The sequence below is a fragment of the Olea europaea genome, chromosome 15 (assembly GCF_002742605.1).
Source record: "Olea europaea var. sylvestris chromosome 15, O_europaea_v1, whole genome shotgun sequence".
Taxonomy (NCBI): Eukaryota; Viridiplantae; Streptophyta; class Magnoliopsida; order Lamiales; family Oleaceae; genus Olea; species Olea europaea.
In genome coordinates, this window is record NC_036251.1 from 30,121,740 (window position 1) to 30,128,317 (window position 6,578).

The following is a 6,578-nucleotide window of genomic DNA, read 5'->3' on the forward strand; positions in this document are numbered from 1 at the left end:
TAGGATAGATGATTTTTAAGTTTACTTCAGTTGATCTTAATAACATTGATCATAGACCCAATACTTTTATCCCATCACTTAGAGGAAACAAGTCCTACTGGATCCAAAATTGTTTGTCGTACTTTTCCTCTTCGTAGATTGTGAAAGTTCTCTAGTTGACGATTAATTATGTCTCCGTACGTGTAAATTTATTAGTAAATTCTTAAGATGAGCAGAAGTGGATCCCTAGAAATGTGTGAATAATAAATGAATAACAAATATGAATGTACAGTTGAAATTAGTGTTTGACTTTGACTGAATAAAAAAATTACATGTATAAATTGCTAGTAAGCCCTTGTTTGGTACCTACTAAAATTCAGATTTTAATCCAAGCTAAAGTGAATAATTAATTTTAATCATATATTTCATAGGTCCCACAACTTTTCAACCACACATTTTATTAATTTTTATTAAAATCTACGAAAATTTTTATTTTAATCCCAACCAAACAGAGTAGTTTACATGATAATTGGCTATATCTATGATAGCATGACGTGACATGGTTCATTTTCTAAGTTCATATTTATGACTTGAACAATTCTATGAAATGTTGTTTTATGAAGGAATGCTGATAAGTATGTTTTTATACACTTATTTAATATCTAAATATGTTATTAATTGATTAAATGAATGGAATTCCACTAACAATCATTTAATATTTGCTTTTGTAGGTAAAATCACAAAGGAAAGAGAACAAAGCAAAATGAGGAAAAATGGAGTGAGAAGGATTAAAAGTGTGCAAATTTGTGAAGTTGGGGACCAAAATGCAAAAGGATTGAAAGTTCAAGGACTTGGAGTTGGCAATTTTGGAGGGCAAAATTGAAATAAAAGTCAAAATTGGAGGACCAAATTTGTGCAAGTTCAAAATTGAGGGATCTACTGTGCAAATATGAGTAGGACCTGAGTTGCAAATAAAAAATGGTAGGTGGCACTGTAGCAACCCCGCAGCGCCACTGTAGCAGCACCGCGACGCCACAACTCTATCCACTATGGTTTTACAACGCCACTTCAAGGCATCGCAACGCCGCGGCTGCATACCAAGACCTGTTTGCCTAAATTTTTTAATTGGGGACCATTTTGTAATTAACAAAACACGATTTTTGGGTCTTTTAAAAAGCAAATTCAACCATTTTCTCATCATTCTTCATCTTGGAAAGAAAACCCAAGACTCTATTCTCTTAGTTTTCTCTCTTTTCTTTTTCTTTCTTCTTCATTTTTCTCTTCTTTTTCTTTTCTTTTCCTTGGAACTTTTGGGAGCAAATCATAGAGCACAAGGAGAAAATATTTAAAGATTTGAAGAACTATCTGGGAAAATCAAAGTCAAGTTTCAAAATGGGTTGTATCTATAACTTTGTATTTTCTGTTACAACATATTGTGTAAAATATTCTCTTTTTATTCATTTATATAATATGGGTAAGTTATTTGTGTTGGGATTTATGGTTGTAGTTTAATCTAGCCTTGATTCATTTTAATATTTGCCCTTTGATATTGATTTGTTTATTTTCATATGTCTCTTCTATTGTATTCCATGCATTTTCATTTATGTGGCCAATGAATGATTGTGTTTAGTGAATTGTACATCATTCGAGAGAATATTGTGCTTTTTAGACCAAATAATAGAAACCCTAAATTTGTGTAGAGGATGGAGATAAACCTCTCGCCCTAGGTGACCCAATAAATTATTTTCACAAAATATTTAATGCAATTGTTTGGTTTTAATCACATAGAGATATAGTAGGTTAAACCATTCAATTACGATTAATTTCGCTCGAGAGATGTAATTAACTAAAATTGAAAAAAATCGGGTCTAACATCGTAAATGAGTAACTTTTTAATTGGCTCGTGGAGAAATTAATTAGGCCACGGTTAAATGAAACCATGAATCGCAACCACGTTTGCTTTCGAAAATTCCCAAGATTTTCATATTTTCTTAATTTGTAGATTTTAGTTAATTTCCTTATTTAAAAATCATATTTTTAATTGTGTGTGTTTATTTCTATTGTTAGAATTAACTTAAGTACAGTTGTGTAATCGAAAGTATACATTCATCGAGGGATCGAAAATTCGAACTTAAAATGTTCACTTTATTACTTGAACGCGACTCGTGCACTTGTGGTGTAGTATTTTAGCGTACAAATTTTTTACGCCGCCTGAGAATATTTTTACTTCGATTACCACTTTAATTCATTTTAATCTTAAGAATTTCTTTTTATTTGTTTTTAATTGGTTTTAGTTTTGTATATTTTGGCTAACCTTCGGTTTGTTAATCTACCTTGTGCTTGTTTTATCTCCTACTACTTTCCAGATATTCGCAGGATTCTAACTTTGGTAAAGTAACAAAATTGTTACAATGACAAATCTGTGTGTGGACGATCAAGATACGCTTGGAGGATATCTAAGTTGTGAAAATTGTTATGCGGTGCATTGTAGTGAGAATTGTTTGTTTTCGTACACTAGTTTACACACACCGAAACTTTTGAGGTTTAGGAAATATTTGAGGTGTCGAAAAAACAAGCCATTGACAAAAATGATGAAGAGTATATGCTTGCGGGAGAATTGGTACTTTACAATTGGGATGAGGACATCAAGCTCGTGGGAGATGGTCCTCCCCTATTGAATGAAAAGGTAATTGCAAAGTATTTCAAAGAGCTTGCCAAATTGGATGAAAGCGATATGCTTATGGGAGATTACATGTACTGGGAAGGATTTCAAGAATGGGGGTGCAATCCACTTGAGGGAATCAATGAGACCGACTTCTCACTGCCCGTGGATTTAAATTATGGATCGATCATTCAATTTGAAGAAATATCAGCGGTTGTAGAGGAGCTTAAAGTGAATGATAATTTAATCACAAAGGAACTAATCAAGGATGTAAAAATCAATGAAGATGAAATCAAAGTACATTCGTCCGATTTCATTGATTGCATAGGAGTTGATTTTGTGATTAAATCCGATGAGGAGATAGAAATCTACATTGTTGAGTTTGAATCGGATGGAACGGAAAAATCCTACTATATTGAAAAGGGCAATGTCGAGGTTTGGAGATCAAATGAAAAGAAGAGCAAAGCCAAAAGAAGAAAAATGGGCAAGACATCCAAAGCCTTCTTTATGGGTCCATGATTCAAATTCCAAAAGTTGAACTGAAGACTATAAAAAGAGCTTGTTGTGAGGCAACCCAACTTTTTAATTTTTAAGCTTTTTATTTACTTTTGTATATTTTTATGCTTTTATCTAATTAGCTATCATTTTTTGTAGGAAATTTTTGAAGTCCATCATACATGGTTCCTCACACGTTTGGGGTTAAATTGTGTACAAAAAGATCACTTACCAAAGTTCATTGAAAGCATCACAAGTCCAATTCAAGCATTGGTGTCTCTTCATAAATATAAAATCGGGGAAGTTTTGTTATCCCTCTCCTCTTTATCTTGTTTTTTACACATTGAGGACAATGTGTAATTTAAGTTTGGGGGTGATTGTGCTTAAATTGGTGATAGTGTTGACATGTTAGATAGTTTTGTCAGCTTAGCATGGTTTTGATGTTTGAAATTGTTATTGATTCATGAGCTATGCATGACCAAGTATACTATTTGTGCCTAGATTTTTTGAAAAAATTGCTTATCTATTGTAAGATCATGAATTACTTTGAGCCAATAGTCATAATTAAATGTTATTTAGATGTGGAAAACTTTTTACTGATGGAGAGACTTTGAATTGGTAAGAACTAGGTTGTGAGTTGCTTGAAAATTTATATCAACCTATATCAATTTCTCTTTCACATAACCATATTGCGAGATAAGTTTGGGGATGGTTGAACTGGTGATAGATATTATCTAGAAGTGTGTGATTTCGTGCATGTTGAAAATACTTGTGTGGAGTGTCTTTTCCCGAGTATAAACTAGGTAATGACCATATGCAAGGGATCTAAGCCCCATTTTTTGTGCTTAAAAAAATGTTATTGCACTTGTTGAATCTTGGGCCTCATTTTGTAGCCTTTTTTACTCGAGTTATTAATTCCATAGAGGTATCTTGAAACCCAGTACTCTTTGGTCAAAACAATCGAGAAGTTATCAACCTAAAGCTCGTTATAAGGGTCAAGAAGAAAGCTTAAGGGAGTGAGGTAAAACATAGGATTCGGCTAAATAGAGAGAAAGAGAGAGAGAAGAATAAAAAGAAAAAAAATTGTTATTGATAATTGAGTTTAGATAACTAGTGGGTTTGAATTGCTTAGTATAAGCTTGAATGTGAAGAACTTATTAGAGGAGAATCATCACATAATTAGATATTGAAATTACTGGTTAGACCCAACCAAACTAGAGCGGAAAAAGAAATAAGTGATTGAGAACAACCTTTAAATTTACACCCGGGGAAAGAAAATGAATAGCCATTCAAGGAGTGTAAATCTCACGAGTGGGAAAAGAAATATTTGACTACAAAAGGTCGAGTTGGAGCCAATTTGAAGATTTTTTCGTTTTGACAACTTTTTCCTAATTTAGATAATGATTGAAAGTGACTTTGCGCGCACACACACACACCGATCGAACATTGGATAAGCTTAAATTATTTTTGCTAGAATTACTTGGAGCATATTTGTGAATTGATTATACAATTTTACACTCATTGATATTTTTAGCAAGCTATCTAATGTATTGATCAATATCTCATTTTACATGATTGTGATAGTTAATAATCTTGCTCGGAACGAGCAAGAGCTTAAATTTGGGAGTATTTAATAAGTGTATTTTTACACATTTATTTAGGGGGTGTTTGATAGACATTTTTATGTAAAAATGCATTTTAGAATAGTAAATTGATGTGAAATGTATGGTTGAGAAATAAGGAAAAAATTTTGATTTACGTGTAATATTATATTAATAAAGAATATTTGGTTGAAAAGAAGAAAGAGAAAAATACATTTTGAAAAAAATGACTACCAAACGGGGTCTTAATATCTAAATATGTTATTAATTGATTAAATGAATGAAATTCCACTCACAATTATATAATATTTGCTTTTGTAGGTAAAATCACACAAAGGAAATAGAACAAAGCAAAATGAGGAAAAATGGAGTGAAAAAGGACTAAAAGTGTGCAAATTTGTGAAGTTGGGGACCAAAATGCAAAAGGACCGAAAGTTCCAAGGACTTGAAGTTGCAATTTTGGAGGAAAAAATTGAAATAAAAGTCAAAATTTCTAGGAACAAATTTGTACAAGTTCAAAGTTGAGGAAATTAGTATTCAAATATAAGGAGGACCTGAGCTGTAAATAAGAAAAAATGGGAGGTGGCACTGTAGCAGCGCCGCAATGCCGCGACTGCATACCAGGACTTGTTTGGTTAGATTTTTTAATTGAGGACCATTTTGCAATTAACCAAACACGATTTTTGGACCTTTTAAAAGGTAAATTCAACCATTTTCTCATCATTCTTCATCTTGCAAAGAAAACCCTAGCCTCTCTTCTTCTTAGTTTTACTTCTCTTTTCTTTTTCTTTCTCTTTCTTCTTCCTTTTTCTCTTCTTTTTCTTTTCTTTTCCTTGGTACTTTTGGGAGCAAATCATAAAGCACAATGAGAAAATATTTAAAGATTGGAGAAATATTTAGGAAAATCAAAGTCAAGCTTCAAATTTGGTTGTATCTATAACTTTGTATTTTTTTAATTATTTTGACATGTTTGCAGCGTATTGTGTAAAATATTCTCCTTTTATTCATTTATATAATATGAACTAAGTTATTTGTGTTGGAATTTATGGTTTTAGTTTAATCTAGCCTTGATTAATTATAATATTTGCCCTTTGATATTGATTTGTTTATTTTCATATGTTTCTTCTATTGTATTACATGCATTTTCATTTATGTGACCAATGAATGACTGTGTTTAATGAATTATACATTGTTCGAGAGAAGATTGTGCATTTTAAACCAAATAATAGAAACCCCAGATTTTTGTAGAGGATAGAGATATACCTCTAACTCTAGATAACCCAATGAGCTATTTTCACAAAATATTTAATGCAATTGTTTGGTTTTAATCGACATAGAGATATAGTATGTTAAATCAATCAATTAGGGTTAATTTCGCTCGAAAAATGTAATGAACTAAAATTGAAAAATCGGGTCTAAAATTGTAAATGAGTAACTTTTTAATTAGCTTGTGGAGAAATTAATTAGGCAACGGTTAAATGAAACCATGAATTCCAACCACGTTTGCTTCCGAAAATTCCCAAGATTTTCATATTTCTTAATTTATAGATTTTAGTTAATTTCCTTATACAAAAACCATAATTTTTATTTGTGTGTGTTTATTTCTATTGTTAGAATTAGATTAATTACAATTTTTGTAATCGAAAGTATACATTTCTTGAGGGATCGACAATTAGGACTCCAAAAGCCCACTTTATTACTTGAACGCGACCCGTGCACTTGAAGTGTAGTATTTTATTGAACAAATGCACTTAGAGATGACAATTTACCCCTCCCGCCTCGACGAGTTGATGGGGCGGGGTAGGGCATAATCCCCCCCCCCCCCCCCCCCCCCGGGGGCC